Here is a 17908-nt window from a genome sequence, read left to right on the forward strand (position 1 = left end):
GGAAAATTAATTTCTGCAGTCAACTTTTCCATGAAGATTCTTTTAGAAAATGAAAATGGAAACAAATACACATATCTCTTTAAAATAATTAAAAAACACCTTTTTTTTTTTTTTTTTTCCTCCCCTACAAAATATTAAGGAATGAAGAGAAAGTCTGTTTTAAAGCAATTGGCAATGCTTCCAATTTCCTGATGGTGGAGGGCATATCTATAAATAGATAAATATCCTTATATAGTGTTTTGATGAGTAATCTACAGGATGCAGATTTTAAATGAGCAAACTGAAGGATTATTCTTCTCTGTGGCCTGGTTAATTTGCAGACAGTGTTGTCTGTATTGGAATATCTTTAGGAGCACATAAATGCTGGTAAGTTTAATTTGCATGTGCATCAGAAGTTTGATAAAACACCAGGATGTGCAAGGTTTGGATTTTCCCTCTGTTGCATTTTCGTCTTTGTAAAATATATGCTGAGTCATTTTTCTGAGAAATGAAGGAAGGATTTGAACATGATAATATATAACATTTATTCACTGTGGGGAGCAAGTCATCTTCTACTATAGACAGTTTACACTAGATAGATAAACCCAAATCTTCCCAGAGAAGATGGATATGTCATTTATTTATTTATTTTTAAAAGTCCTGGAAAAGAAGGATATTTTCAGATCTTGCTGTAGTGTAAAGAATGTCAGATGAACACTTCAAATACCCATATACAGTATACAAACAACTCTACTGGAGCTGAGTTGGAGTATACTCACTCACGAGCCTTGTGTATGTCTGGCAGAGATCTGAATTAAATTGGTTTGTGGGAAAGAAATTGAGACATGGAATTTCTGAGACATTAATTTTTTTAAACCTTAATGTTTATTTTATAGCACACAACACATCTACTTCTATCTCTGAGATTATTAGACTCTACATACATATATGTCAACAGGAATCATCTTTCATGGAAATGATTGGGGAGCCAGAAGTGAAAGTGCAATAAGAATTGTGGGTTTGAGCAAATAATTTCCTTTCTTTCAAGAAGAATTCTACAGCAGTATTGAAACTTTTCCTTTACTAATGTTAACGAAACCGGACAGATATGTCTTCTCAAAGGTGTATGTAGACACCTGTTTTGTAGTTCATTGAGTAATATTGCATTATTGAATATTTTTAAGAGCCAGGCTGATGATTGTTTTTTATATTCTGAACTGCTATGTCTTTTATTGCTAACAATTCAATCTCATTTCCTTATTTATACATTGGCAAGTATGTCTTTACAAAGAGTAGGCACTTATTTTTTATCCTACTTAGGGTAAGTGCAGAGGTCTGTCTTCCTTTTTAATATTTCCAAAAGTCTAATTAACTATCCAAACCAATATCCTGTTGCAAAGAGTATAATTTCACTTATTAATACTATTTTACATATCAAACCAGCTGATCTCATTAATTTTGAATGTTTCCTTTTAATATCTTCAGGTATTCTCTTGGTCTAGCATTCAAATATTAAAAAGCTGGAAGAAGCTACAGTACCAAAACCCATAGTCTTTGTTCTTGTTCTTGAATGCATGGTTTTCTGCTCTTTTCACTCCTGTGCTTCACTGTCAGACTCATTTCTTGAAGACTTCACAGCATCTGGCAGAAGGCCCTTAATCCAGCCTTGCTTTGCTCACGCTCCTGCACGTGTCAGCAGCCCAGGGCTCCGTTGTAGCTCCAGTGGGACGCTGCCTCCCTGCATTAGGCCTGTTCTTCCTGTAGGTAAGCATAACCACCAGGGTCCATCTGGATGCTCTGATCCAATTTTGCCTCCTGCAGTGTTACTAGTTAATAGTTTTGTGTGAAAGCCATGCTTTGTTTCCTTCTCGTTGGGATGGAGCCAGCTATGTGTGGGAAAGGTACCAAGCTCCTTGGGCATCTCTTCTCAGACAAATTCTCCTTGTCTGCTGCAGAGCAGAGTTGGTCAGCTGGATATAATGTTTGGACCCACCACGTGTATACAGCATAAAGTGTAAAATTTACTCACAAGCTCTTTTAAAAAGGATTTTTGGAAGTATTTTTATTATTGTTGTTAATTGATCTGTTTCATGCCTGGCTAGTTTTACTATGGGGAAAAAAAAAGATTTTTTTGAAAATAAGGGGCTTTTCTCCAGAGGCTTCAAAAAGTCTCTAAAAGTAGAGCTGTGTGAGTACTGAGGTACTTTTTGGGTCAGTTAACAAAAAACAATAATCAACTACAATACAAATGGACGGATTGAACCAGATGTAGAATTTTACCATTGCCAAAATGAAAAGAATTCAATATACTGAAGTTTATGTTCAATTTATAGGCATTTGAGTTAAATTAATAAAATTCCTAGTGATGAATGCTGTTGAAGTACTTGGGCAATGTTCAATTAACTCATCTCAGAGAGGAGATCTGGACCTTCTCTTTCACCTTAAGCATCAGATGGTTGGGTATTTTGGTGCTCTACTACAAATCTCTTGTATTGAAATTCTATTCAAATACATAATTTAAACATTGCCTGAAATAGGAATTTGAACCCAGAAGACTGTTCTACTTTCTCCTTTTCTGGTCAGGTAATTCCATCAGGTCATTTTTTTTACTTCTCTTTCAATATATTCTTGGATGCTATGACAGTAAAATATTTCAAAGGGGAAGGAGTGAAAAAGCGGTAGATGAATATTTAAATAACTTGATCAAGTGTTTGAAAAAACCCAGTCTTTTCTCAGGAGCCTCATAATTGTTACCTTACTCTGAGCTTATTCTGAGTCTTTAGCTATCCTGATAGTTGTCATGAGCTAAAATCTTGGTGAGACAAATTCTTACAGAGATAATCACAGTGCCTTTGTGGGCTGAAATGTTGTGTTGACTTACCCTGGCAGTATTTAACTGGAAAGCCAGTGCCTCCCTTTACCTTTTGGGATAAGGTTAAGTTGTGACAGAATAGAGCACTCTTACCTCACAAATGTATATAAACATAAAGTTAAACCCGATAAGGTGCACAAAATCTCCACCAGACTGATTTTTTTTTTTTTTTAAATTCTCTGGAGCATGTGACCATGTGACCATTTATTAAATAATATGCCGACTTTTGTGAAATAAATGCCTTCAGAATCCTACAGTAAACAACTCTATCAAAGCAGACTATCAGTTTCGTATTTACTCTTCATTTATAATTCTAATATTCTGCTTGTAGTCTTGATTGGGGAAAAGTGATTTTTATAGAATAATTAGTCTAAACACATACCTCATTTATCATCAAATAAATTAAGATATGATGAGCTAAAATAAAGATAATGACTTTTAAGATTTCATTCAGCTATGTCAATGTACAGAACTGTAAGTGTAGGTAAAAAGTTTTTCTGTACAGACAACTGGGGCCAGAGTCCCCTCTGGTACTTCCGATGGTTGCCTAGCAGAGGGGATAGATAGAGCCCTAGAATAATAGAGGAAGATGATTCATTTTTTTGGGGGGTTATTTTCTGAGTTTTTCTTTCCTGAAGAGAAGCTGGCTTCAGAAGTGCCTTGGTCACATACAGAGTATTGGGCCCTGCATTTGGAAAGCTAGAAATTATAGAAGAGAAAATCCAAGTAAGATGGTCTTTGAATCTCTGTGTATTCCACTGTATGTGACAGTTAAGAAAATTCGCTCACTCGCTCTCTTTGAAGGACCTGAAAAGAAAAGTTAAGGGTGGCAAGGGCAGATGATTAAGAAGCAGCAAATTTCTTCAACCTAAGCATTCAAAAGCCCCATAGGGTTAGGGTCAGAACACAGTACTGATATTTGATTTACAAACTCTTTAACATTTGCCCATTCTGTACTTGGCTTTGTGCAAAAAAAGTGCTATATTTTTTGAGGAAGTTGAACTTCTGTTTCTCCAAAGAAATTTTAATTTTGATGGGCTTGCTCACTAGTGGGAAGAGCAACTGGAATCATACTGCATTTTTTCAGATGAGGTGAAGATGGAAACTAATGCTTATGGATTGAGGAGATCATTAATATTTTCTTGTTTAGTTTGTGGTTTGCTGCTTTTTTTTGGGTGGGGGAAAGCTGTGCAGGATGGGCACTAATTTTCCACCAAGAACAGTGAGGTCTCTTTATGGAGGTTGGTGATTGTCTGATGTGTGAATTATAGACCTGCTTGATTAGCCACTTATCTCTGCAGGATAATTCTGTTGTCTGCAAATGCATGTGGCAGTGGAGGAATAGATTCTTACTGCTTCTTTTAGGAATCTTCAGGTAGGATTGTTCTGTGATGACATTAAAGGTATTTGAAATAGGCTTTATACATTCAGTAGCCCAGTGATATCCTGAATTTTAAAAATTATTTCCAATAGTTTCATCTCTAAGATATGGAGACACATCTTTCTAGAGATGACGATCAATGAAAAGGTTTACCTGTATGGAAAGCTCTGAGGACACTATATTCATCTTGGTATGAAAGTCTGAAAATCCTGTGAGAAGACTTTTTTTTTTTTTTTTTTTTAATGGGGCAGTATTTATAGATTCATAGATAAAAAGATTGGTAAGAGTTGGAAGGGACTTCTGGAGATCATCTAGTCCAACACCTGGCTGCTAAAGCAGGATCACCTAGAGCAGGTTGCACAGGATTGTGTCCAGGCGGGTTTTGAATATCTCCAGAGCAGGAGACTCCACAACCTCTCTGGGCAGCCTGTTCCAGTGCTCGGTTACCCTCAAAGTGAAGAAGTTTTTCCTCATGTTCAGATGGAAATTCCTGTGTTCCTGTTGTGCCCATTGCCCCTTGTCCTGTCACGGGGCACCATTGAGAAGAGTCTGGCCCATTCCTCTAGACATCCACGCTTTAGATATTTATAAGCATTGATGAGATCCCCTCTCAGGCTTCTCTTCTCCAGTCTAAACAGACCCAGCTCTCTCAGCCTTTCCTCATACAAGAGATGCTCCAGTCCCCTCATCATCTCTGTAGCCCTGGAAGAGGGAGAATTGCTGCTAGCACTGTGTTGGTCTTGTCTAAATGAAAAAATACGGCAATAGAATATGCTGAGTTTATGATTAGTCTTCCCCTAGAAACTGAATGGTCTTCTAGACAAAGCATTTAAGTCATGAAAAGTTGCTGCTTATTTTTCCACTGTGTTACAGATTCTGTAGAAGTATCAGCAGATTTTGTTTCTGGGTAGAACACCTAAGCCTTTAGAGAAATAGCAGTCTTTCCTCACACTTTTTTTCCCATCTTCCCTTTCTGTTTTTCTAAACAGGTTTATTGCCAAAGCCTTTTTTGTATTGTACAGATGTGGTTAGTAGCTGGAGATTGTGTTCAGTTAAATATTAGTGACCCACTGATTTCATAAGGGGAAATGTATGGCAACACAATGTATTAAAATGCCTAGAGGGCAATTTAAAAATTACCCAACAATGTTAATTAATATCTTGGCTAGAAAGTAATGAGTATGACTCATTATTCTCCCTTCAGCTCAGTAAAGTAGAGGAGAGCCAGTTTTGCTACACATGGAGCATAATCGCACACCAGATTGCCTGCACCAGCCATAGACTACATGATTGCTATATGTATAGATACCCCTAACATGTATCAGCTCATTATAGTCTACCAGTGCTTACACTGTAAACTGGACGATTGCAAAACGCAGATTAGTTCCATTGCACGTGCTTCAGCATTTATTATGAAAGAGTTGAGTAGACCCATTGGCTGATGTAATGGGTGACATTTTAAATTGCTTCATGTCTGAGAAGTCTTACAGGACTAGAAAAAAAGAAATGTGTTTTTTTTTAGCCCTCCTACCTCTAAAATTTCTTTTCCAGTTTAAGAAATATTTTGATTGCCAGATAAAGCTTTAGCGATCTCCATAGGTTTTGCTGGACTGACTGAACATAATTTATTCCCCTCAAACATGTGGGCAAATCCATGAGATCTGTTAAGAACTGTCAATGTAAAGTATGGGTAAGCAACGAACATACACTGAAGTGAACCTGAAAGACTGGCAAGGAAAGAAATCACATTTGTAATATATGGGTACATACTTAAAATTACTGAAAAAATGTACTTTCCTAATAGTAGTGTCACTACTTTTGTAATAGGCATTTTCAGACAGTAATATACTTGTTAAGAGAAGACTTGCATTTAATTGATTTTTCACTTAGCTCTAAAGATATAAAGTAGCTGATTTGACAGACTGCATTCTGGCAAAGACTACTGGTGACATGAAGGTGGCTTAGGAGTCCCTAGGACGAATGAAGAGATTTACAAAGACCTGAAAAGACTTATTAAGGCACTTAGAAGCATTCAAGTTTAATTATATATTTTAATATAATTCCCATTAAAAAAAAAAAAAAAAAAGAGATTCAGTTATAAGATCCCCTTGCAACACTGAAACCTAAACTTGTTTACATTTTTGGAGACCTAAACAAGCTAGCAGACAGACTGTAATTTCTTATGATTTCTGCCACAGAGTAAACCCCAAATATGGTAGAAATACCAAATATGGACCATTTTTCCCCGCAGAAAGTAAGTACTCTGCTGTTTAAAATACAGCTATAGAAGTAGTTGGTTGAATGTGTCCCTTGAAAATTGAATGCTTATTAATTATAGCTAAAACAGAGAAATGGAGACATGTTTTATTAAAGATTTTGAAACAAATTACTTTCATTCTTGAAAATAACTAGCCAGTTAAGTAATAAAACTAGACATACCTTTCAAGCCTATTCTTGTATCTTGTTGAAATTCAGAATTTCAACAATAGGCAGAAAGTCTGATATGTGTTCATAAACTATGATCATTTTACATCCTCAACTTGATAAAATCTCTATAGGACCATCTGGGTTTGACTTTGTCAGCTATGGGAAAAACAAGGAGGACAGAGGAACCTAAAGTGTAAGTAGCACAGAATTTAGATACCTGGGTTGAAAACAGGGTTCTTAAACCTTGATGTATGCAAATTCTGAAGTCTCCTAGGCTTATACATAGCTGGGTTGTTTGGGGTTTTTTTTGTGTACACAAAAAAAGGAAAGACCCAGGCAACTACAGGTCAGTCAGTCTCACCTCTGTGACTGGCAAGATCATAGAGCAGATCCTCCTAGAAACTATGCTCAGGCACATGGAAAATAAGATGATTGGTGACAGCCAGCATGGCTTCACTAAGGGCAAATTGTGCCTGACAAATTTGGTGGCCTTCTATGATGAGGTTACAGCATGTAACCTCACATAAAAGAGGAGTGACAGACTTCATCTACCTGGACTTGTGCAAGGCATTTGACACTGTCCCGCACGACATCCTTGTCTCTAAATTGGAGAGACATGGATTTGACGGATGGACCACTTAGTGGGTAAGGAATTGACTGGACGGTCGCACTCAAAAGAGGTGTGGTCAATGACTCAATGTCCAAGTGGAGAACAGTGACGAGTGGCGTTCCTCAGCGGTCGGTACTGGGACCGGCACTGTTTAACATCTTTGTCGGTGACATGGACAATGGGATTGAGTGCACCATCAGCAAGTTTGCCAATGACACCAAGCTGTGTGGTGTGGTCGACATGCTGTAGGGAAGGGATGCCATCCAGAGGGACCTTGACAGGCTTGGGAGGTGGGCCTGTGCAAAACTCATGAAGTTCAACAAGGCCAAGTGCAAGGTCCTGTACGTGGGTCAACGCAGTCCCAAGCACAACTACAGCCTGGGCAGAGAATGGATTGAGAGCAGCCCCGAGGAGAAGGAGTTGGGGATGTTGGTGGACAAGAAGCTCAACATGAGCCGTCAGTGTGCGCTTGTAGCCCAGAAAGCCAACCATGTCCTGGGCTGCGTCAAAAGAAATGTGACGAGCAGGAAGAAATTCTTTGCTGTTAGATTTGTGAGGCACTGGAACAGGTTGCCCAGAGAAGCTGTCGATGCCCCCTCCCTGGAAATGTTCAAGGCCAGGTTGGATGGGGCTTTGAGCAACCTGGTCTAGTGGAGGGTGTCCCTGCCCATGGCAGGGGGGTTGGAACTAGATGAGCTTTGAGGTCCCTTCCAACCCAAACCATTCTGTGATTCTATGATAAGTGCCTTGGACTTGATAGGGCTGAATTACTCCTTGTCCAACTGCTCTGGAGTCAGCACTGCAGAAATCCTTGGAAAAGGGACTGCGACCTAGTATCACCACTGTCCTATTGAAGAGGCCTAAGCAGCTGACCATGGTATCACATGCACCCTTGCTTTCATTGTCTGGCAAAGGAATGAGTGTGGGACAACTTCTGCAGAAATTGTTGAACTCAGAATCCTTTTTCCTAAAATTGCCAGATCAATCCTGGGTTTGCTATTACCTAGGTTAATGCTATGATTAGTCTTACTAACTTCTGTTAGGGGTGCTGCAGATTCTGTTTTCCTGTATTATTGATCAGTGTCTTACTTTATTTACCGTTTTATTTTGGTTCTAAGTGCACCATAATGTATTGTATAGGAAGGAAAATATCGATAGGACTTCCTTGAAAGGAACATTGAGGTTACAGTGAAAGGTTCACTGCAGTCAATGGAATGATTTCCTTTAGGCATTGTGTCAGGCTTCAGAAGATACATAATCACTCTCTCAAGGTGATTAGGAAGCAAAATACAGAGCCAGAGTCCACAATGGCAGTGAGTAAAAAATTTTCTTGCTTTGTGAACCAATGTTGAACTGCTCACTCTGCAGAAGTGTAGTATTGGTAACACCAGAAGATGTTGGTTGATCAATTCTCAGGGTCCCATGTTCCATATATGGTCGCATATGACGTTGGATTCAATATCATATTTTGCAATATCTCAGTTACTAACGTGTTAGGATTAGGCCTGGACCAAGATTTCTGTCGCTTCTATTTCATCACTTGGAAGTGATTTTTACTGCTCACTATTTTGACAAGAAAACCCCACCCAAAAACCAAAACAAAACCCCCCAAAACTGCACACACTCTCTGGTGCTTTACTTTCTCTTGGCTTCTTCTATGCTTCCCCACGAGAGCAGAAGAAAAGACTTTTAGAAGTTCCATGTTTGTCTCACTATCTGGACCTATGTGCTCTTGTGATGGTATTGTTTATTCCAAATCAAGGTCATGACTTTTCTCATTTCTCTCCTTAATCTCTCCACTTCCTTTGGCACTTTACAATACAGGAATACCTTTAAAAACAACAAGTAAAAAAAATAAAAAAATTCATCCCCCATCCAGGTGAAAAGAGTAAATTTTGCAAGAATGCACATAGAGTATAAGTAAGATTAAATGGTTATTCTTTTGATGATAGTTCTTCTCAGACACTCCTCCTTCAAAGAAGAAGTGGGGTTTTTTGTTTGGGGTTTTTTTTCAGTTCAGGCAGCTAGTCCAATGGAGTTATCTAAACTGTGGTTTCTTTGTACAACGAGAAATTTCCTTCTTAGTTCTAAGAAGTCTTTTGAGATGGATGTCACCAGTAGGAAAATAATCTGTTGATAGCTCCCTGCACATTATAGTTCTGCCCAGAATGACTCATGCAGAAAGCATTCTAGCTTCTTTCTTAGGTAGAAAAAATGATCAACAATATCAGACTGAAAACAGCATTGGAAAAGAAATGCAAATTGGTGGAAATTTCTTTTTTGGCAAGAATCTTCTGAGAAATTTCTAAGAAAAAGATGCATAGTAGAATTTTAAATATTAACACCTCCCCACACACACATATGACAAATAACTTGAATTTTACTTAAGGTTTTATCATACATTGAGTTTTGCATACAAAGGAAATATTAACACAGAGGAAATAGTAACTTCATCTATCATAAAAAATAGATCTTTAGATTATTTGTTATGTATTTGACCCTTTAGATACACCTGGTTCATCCTCCTCTATCTTTCCTGTTTGTGTTCGTCCTCCTCTCTCTTTCCTGTTTCCAAATAAAGCAAATGGAAACCACACAATCCCCGAGTTAGAATTCTGAAGGAGGCCTACTATCCTCATAAAAGAAAAGGTGTTGTTTGCTTTGTAAATAATCTCCAAATATTTATAGCATCAACTATTTCAGTGTCCTCTATTTGCATAGTGACTACCTCTTTGGGTAAGGCCTATACCAGTTTGGATTACTTCTGTTGAAGAGCATTTACCACAAGCTTTGTAACCAAACAAACAAGTTAATAAATTAGGATTTTTTTTTGCATATTTTATTCACAAATTGTGTATTTTCTTTTGTTTATACCTAAGTGCACCAAGAATCCTAGCAACAACTTCTGCCCCCCTATTAGGGTTTGCGCTCAAGCTCTGATATGGTGTAGCTGTGAAACCCGGGGTCAGACCGCTTGAAAAAGAACTAAAGTGAGGGGAAAAAAAAGTATGAGAAAGAGCAAGGAACACTATGCATGAACCCTCCATCTGGTTTGGGAGCTGCATTTATATCAATACCCCTGCTTTTGCTCCTTGCTTGAGGAACTGAGCATTGTTGTAGTTATGTTTCTGGCCAGCCTTGGGCCTGCTGATCCCGACCTTTCTGGCTTGTCTTTGGACCTGTCTTGCTGCTATGGACCCAGCTGGCAGTCATGGGACTGTGATTACTGTCTCCAGACCTACTCTGCTCTTCTTGTGTGGGTATGGTCAGACTGCACCCCCGGTCAGTGAGGATACAACCCATGTTAGCTGTGTCCCTGGACTCTCTTACAGTTTACTTCCATAGGTGAATATTTATAAGTTGCCTCTCTTTTGGATACTGTTCAGTCTCTGTGAAACAGACATCAGTGAAACTCTGTTTAGAGAGCAATGTTTCCATCGTCAATTGTGTGATGGTTTACTTTGTGAAAAACAAGCAATCTGGTTTTTGGTCAGTCCTCATTCTGGGTAGGTATCCACCACTTTGACTACTTAACCATGCAACAGTCCTGAAGCTGAAGAAAAAGATGTTGCTCTGGCTGCAATGTGCCTTTGAATCCTTCACTTCCATGCTTTCTTCCAGCTACTGCACAGCCTCTTTCAAAGCAAATGTACCCTTCCAGTGAGACTCCATACCATGTTAGGTTAGGTTAATATGCCAAAGTCCAGTTTTTCCCTCTTTTTGTGCAGAGCTGAAGCTGAGTGGTCATTGCTTTCTCAGTCACATATGAAATGCAGATAGGTTGTCATTTCTAAGGAAGACATCCACCTGAGTGCCTCTCCAGTTAAAAAAGTCTTAGAAATAACAGTACAAACAGGAGATATAAAAGCATCAAAATGACAAAGTATCAGCTCCTTTGGTTTCTTTTACAAACTCCATTAGAAAGCTCCTATGTCGCTCAATCCTATTGAAACTGCACTGAGGAAAGATTAAATAAGTTCTTACCATTACTTGCTACTTACTGTAATGTTTCTTCTTGATAAGAAATTACTAAAGAAGTAAGAGCAATACTGATTAAATAAATTCTTACTGACCATTTGGTGAAGAGTCAATTTGAATATAGTTATCTTTGACAGACTGTAATTTTCTGTTGAGCCATCCATATATTTCTACAGTCCCCGCCATCAAAGCAGTTCTGAATGAGACATAAGAAGACATAATAGCCAACAAGCAGGTCTCTAAACTGTGCTCGATGGTCCTAAAAATGTAGTAACTCAGGAAAGGAGATTTGTTTAATCTTATTGGATAGATAACATAATAGGAGTGGAAAATTATGTTTAATTATGTAATAAAAAAGATTTTTGTAAAACACGATTAAGAAGGATTTTGACATTAGTAACTCACTCAGTTTGCTCTGTAATAGATACATATTTTTCCCCTGAAAGAGTAATGCAAACAGTTCTCAATAGCCAGAATGCATACACTTTTTTTCAAACTTCACGAAAACTTCTACTAAATGTTGTGTATCACTATTTGAAATCATAAGATATCCACCATTTGGTTGTTGGAAAACACCACCAAATCTGATCTGAAATGAAAAAAAAAGCTTGAGCCTGCAACAAAAATACAAAAAATTCAGTGAGGGAATCTGATTTCTTCAGAGCTTGTATTTATGTCATCCTTAAAATATTCAAGTATTTGAGGATTCTTGGTCACTGTTCCTTTTTCTATGCCATTTCTAAAGAAAAACTATTTTGTAAATACAGCTGTTCCACTTAACTATCAATCCAAACATAAGAGCTGATGATAATTTAAAAATAAGTTATTCAGAACACTTTGCATGGTTTGTTTATTGTCAGCAGCTAGTTCACTAAATCATTAGATCTTTATTATTTTAACTATTTTGCTAATTTCTTCTGTAAATAATTACTGGTCTTCAGATAATTTGTGTACAGTAATTACTATTAAATGTAAATAATTTTGTGTAAGTTTTGTGATTTTTAAATTACACATTTAGCTGTGACTAAGCACTTTAAACTGGGTTTTAAGAATGTCAAAAAGGCTTTTACTTTTGATTAGATATTTATATAGCTTCCTTTAATTACCCAATTCCACCTTCTGAGACTAAATAAAAAATTGCTTAAAAGATATCAAACCTGTCAGACTAGAGCAGCTCTGCATTCTGCTTGAAATCCCAGTGTTGCTCAGTGCTTTAAGTCTTTCAGCACTCAAGGACAGAAATACTCTGCATCTCTCAAGTTTGACCTGTTAGTGTCTCTGAACGCATGAGAAGTTATCAGGATAAATTTTGTCAACATGGTCTCTATTAGGGAAGCAGTTAAATTATGCTTGTAGTACAGATGGTAGCAATAATATTTAAGTTTGAATTCAACATACATCAAATATGGTGGAGAAGAGCTCACTATTTTCATAATATTTATAAAAAAGACAAGTTAAGTAAGAACATGAATGTATTCACACACCTCTTTCTTACTACCTTCTCAATTCCACAGGAGCTTAATATACTGGCATTTCTTGCACAGGACTTTTGGTGATGGTGTTTGGGTTTTTTTCCTTATTGCTTGGGTTTTGTTTTGGTTTTTTACCATCCAAAGTCAGGTAGTGTTAGGTACAATGCTTCAGCTATCTGCTTTTATTACCCTCTTTATTCAGGATATTAACAGATGCTCTTAACAACACTATATGAATAGATGCTTAAAGGTAGCAAGTGAATGCCAGAGACATCGAGTTTACAGTATAACAAAAAGTACACAAACTTACTTTGGCTGAGTCTACTGACACTGGCATCAAATCTATCTGAACATCACTGTCTTTACCACAGCAATGGAAGTACCAACATCGAGCTCTAGAATGTCCTTCAAGTTGGCATGAAGTCAAGATCACTGAACTACACTCCCTCAGAAACAGTCATACACCAGTACAGCCACAGTCTGTTATCACATTCCTCTCTTGTGGTAATATGAACTTGAATGATCTTAAACTGTGACTCATGATGAAAACATGGCCATTTTTTCCCTGTATGTGGTCATATTTCCTTGCATAGCCCAGTAAGGACTTCATTAAGTCTGCCTCCCATAATCTCCTCAGCAAGAAGCTGATGATGTAAGGGCTAGATGAACAGACAATGAGTTGAACTGATAAGTGATAAATGGTCAGTGCCAGAGGATGGTGCAAAGTCTAGTTGGAAGCCAGTAGCTAGTAGTGTACCATAGGGGTCAATACTTGGTCAAGTCCTGTTTAACATCTTCATTAAAGATTTGGATGATCAGCAAGTTTACAGATGATAACAAACTGGGAGAGGTGGCTGATGCACCAGAGGGTTGTGCTGCCATCCACAAGGACCTCGATGGGCTGGAGAAATGGGCCAACAGGAACCTCATGAAGTTCAACAAGGAGAAGTGGAAAATCTTGTATATGGGGTAGAATAACCTCATGCACCAGTACACGCTGGGGACCAGCCATCTGGAAATTAGCTTGGCAGAAAAAGCCCTGGGGTTCATGGTGGTCACCAAGTTGGACATGAGCCAGGAATGTGCCCTAGTAGCAAAGAAGGTTAATGGTATCCTGGGCTGCATTAGGAGGAGCGTTGCTAGCAGCTCATGGGAACTGATCCTTCCCTTCTACTCAGCACTGGTGCAGTCACACCTGGAGTGCTGCGTTCAGTTCTGGGCTCCCCAGTATGAGAGTAAAATGGACATACTGAAGAAAGTACAACAAAGGGTCACAAGGGTGATTAAGGGATGTTAATCTTACATATGATGAAAACCTGATAGAGCTGGGGCGTTCAGCTTGGAGAAAGCTCAGAGATGATCCCATTGAAGTATATAAACACGTGAAGGAATGGTGCAAAGAGGATGGAACCAGGCCCTTCTCAGTGATATGACAAAAGGCAGTGGGCACAGACTGAAAGACAGGAACATCAGGAAACACTTTTTTACTGTGAGGGTGACGGAGCGCTGACGTACGTTGCCCTGGAGTGTTGTGTAGTCTCTCTCCTTGGGAGATATTCAAAAGCCGTCTGGACGTGGTTGTGGGCAACCCACTATACATGGCCCTGCTTGACAGGAGCGTTGGACCTCCAGAGGTCCCTTCCAACCTCAGCCATTCTGTGATTCCATTGGCATATGGCCTCTTCTGTAAGATCTTGACTGTAGCTATCATCCAGAACAGCATTTACCCTGGAAGGACATTCATATTAAGGCCAGTGTTGCCACCCTAATTGTGAAACTAATTTTGTTTCCTCTCCTTCAGCCTTAATCGGCAGATCCATTCATAGTACTTTATGATCAGCTGTGAAATGTCATTTTCATATCCTAGGACATTAAACACCTTCTTCAAGAGCAGGTAGATGGACAACATGGTGGGGCAATATGTATTTACCCGTGTTTATGTCACTCTTCTCTCATAAAAAATATGTTCTAGGACACAAAAAGTGAGTTTCAAATGGATCCACTTATTTGATCTGGTAACATGGAAATCTGAGTCCTGAAGATCACTCTGCTCATGCAATGTGACTACGTTGGCATTAACTAAAGCTGTCTGAAAGCTTTCTGGACATTAACAAAAGTTTGAAACAGCTGTCTGCTTCTCCTCCCCTCAGTATGGCCTCACAATGGGTTTGACATCATGAGCAAGGACAAAAAAAAAAATCCACCAACTTTGTAAAGTTTATTCTACTGTCTATTGAAGATACTGAATTTCAGAGTTATGTTTTTCTAAGGTGTGATCTGTTTTCCATAACTGTTGTGCTACTGAAGAGAGACCATGTGTTCACAAGCCAGTATTGCTTATGAATGCCTGGCAGCCTGCCTGTCTTCTGTCACCTGATACTGGTCCCATCTCAGTACTAAGATATATCTTCTCACTTGCACAAATGATGCTATTTTATACTGGATGTTTGTCAAGGACTGTAAGAAACTTGGGTCCTAACAGTCTGTCTAGATTACTGTATTCTGCATAATGAAAATTCTTAGCATCGAAAGAGATTCAGATTGCTTTTTCATTCTGAGAGCAAGCCTGCCTCTGTAATTGACCAAACAACATCAAGTACATTTGGACTTGGAAAACAGTTTGGAAGTAGTACTTTTGGGTTATTATTGATGCAGAGAAAAAAAAAATGCTAAAACCAGAAAAAAACCCCAAACAAACAGGGAAATCTTTTGTTACAGAGAAGAACCACCAGAGAGCTGATGTTCATGTAGTCCCATAAGATTGTGATGGTAAAGCATTAAACAAGTTGTATATGCCGTGATAGCAATTTCATGCTATAGTCTTGTTAGTTTTATCCCAAAGTAAAATAGGTTGTCTTTAAACTCACTTATTTCCATTAATAGTGGGTAGTTAAAAAATATAATGGATGGTACATCTGCATTAGTTATACAGCATTCAAACTGCATCCATACTCTTCTGACTAGGGTCATTCAGAGACCGGGCAATCCATCATGTCAGAGCCTTAATAGGTTACATTTGCTCCTGGCTTCTAAGAAAGTTTGTTTACTGAATGTTTCTGTTATTAGTCAATGGATGATTGTTATTGTTTCCTGAGCTCTCATTTCTTTTTCTGATACTTGCAATTTCATTAATATTAAAGAGTTTACCTCTGATAGACTGATACCATCAAGGTATTTTGAGCAATTTCTTTTTCACGTGGATCAACTTGATTTGCAACCTGCTAAGCAGAGACTTCTTCAGAGGTGACATTTGGTAAAGATGCACTTTCATTGAAGCAGTCAGTTTCAGTGTCACACTATGATGCACTAGTCTCACTGCTAAAGCCAGCTGAATAATATTCGCAAAATAATTTATCTGGTGAATTGTGATATTTTTCTAGTAAATTATTCAACTAGTATTTCTTCATTCACCACCTAAATCTTAAGTTGTGTCAGTTTCTCCTCTGTGCTTTTCATTAGTCTGGAATTGGACTGATTTATATGCAGCATTGCTCATTATCTGTGCAATGAAGTAGATGTTACATATTTTGAATTGAACAAGAACATGTTTTATTTACAAATAGGCACATTTAGCCTTATTTTTATCCTTGCATTCTGTGATACAAGTTAGTGAAGTATTGTTAATTCATCACTGTTTAAATAAATTAATATGATTCAATGTTTACTCTTTGATATTCATTGGTAGTAATGTTTAACTATTTCAACTATTTACATTTCATGATAAACCTTTTTTGTATTTACATATTTTTCAAAGAGGACAGTCCTACGTAGAAGAAATTGGTTTTATAAATAAAGGGACACTTGTAAGATTTGATATCTTGCCTTCAACACAAGGCAGTTTAAAAGGACCCCAGGAAAAGACCTATAGTACAAAGCACCAGTGAGCACTTCATAAAACTGCTGCCTGGTTTTAAACTCGGAACACCTCATTAGGAGAACCCTAAGCTTCCATTTGTAAATTCTCACTCAGGTCAATGGTGTTTTGGTGAGTGTCATGGTTTTGCCCCAGCCAGCAGCTAAGCCCCACGCAGCCGCTCGATCACTTCCCCCCCCGGCGGGATGGTGGACAGAATTGGAAATGTAAAAGTGAGAAAACCCATCGGTTGAGATAAAGACAGTTTATTAGGGAAAGCAAAAGCTGCACACACAAGCAAAGCAAAACAAGGAATTCATTCCCCACTTCCCATGGGCAGGCAGGTGTTCAGCCATCTCCAGGACAGCAGGGCTCCATCACACGTAATAATTACCTGGGAAGACAGATGCCATCTCTCTGAACATTCTTCTCTTCCTTCTTCTTCCCACAGCTTTATATATTGAGCATGACATTGTATCATATGGAATATCCCTTTGGTCAGTTTGGGTCAGCTGTCCCGGCTGTGTCCCCTCCCAACTCCTTGTGCGCCCCCAGCCTCCTCACTGGTGGGGTGGGGTGAGAGGCGGAAAAGGCCTTGGCTCTGTGTAAACGCTGCTCAGCAATAACAAAAACATCCCTGTGTTATCAACACTGTTTTCAGCACAAATCCAAAACATACCTTCACACTAGCTACTATGAAGAAAATTAACTCTCTCCCAGCCAAAACCAGCACAGTGGGCTTCAGGTTATACAATTTTCCTTTAAGGATAGCTGTCCTATTGCTTTTAGACAAATTGGGGTTTGATAGAATAAGTGATGTTCTCAAGGATTAAACTTCACTTAGATATAACACTGAGTTTTCCCTTGAATTTCTCTGCAGTTTTGACACACATAAATGATATAAGCCATATGTGCCTCCTTCAGAGATTAATGTACAGTAAGTTTGTACACACAATTGAAGCTTATGTCTCAAATAAAGGTCATTGGTTTACTTCCTCCAAGAGTGTCAGTAAGGCTTGAAGTTTGTGGGAATCATGAAAGACTTAATATGGAGAGGGGCCTGATGCCTGAAATGGGAAGATGCTTACCTATGGTCCCTCCTTATGATGAAGTTCAAGCTACATTTATGTGGAGGAGTTGCGTGACATGGCACTTGACAAATCCTATCCTGCTCTGCTTTTATGGGACTAGGGGTAGGACTATAAGCAATGCTAGACTGAATACAGAAACCTTCCCAGATTTTCTTAGAAAGGGACATACTCTGTGTCATCTCCACAGCAGCACCTAGAGAATCTGATGGATGCCACTTCTGTCCAGAGCAAAACTGCTATAAAAT

Source organism: Grus americana, chromosome Z (assembly GCF_028858705.1).
Source record: "Grus americana isolate bGruAme1 chromosome Z, bGruAme1.mat, whole genome shotgun sequence".
Classification (NCBI taxonomy): Eukaryota; Metazoa; Chordata; class Aves; order Gruiformes; family Gruidae; genus Grus; species Grus americana.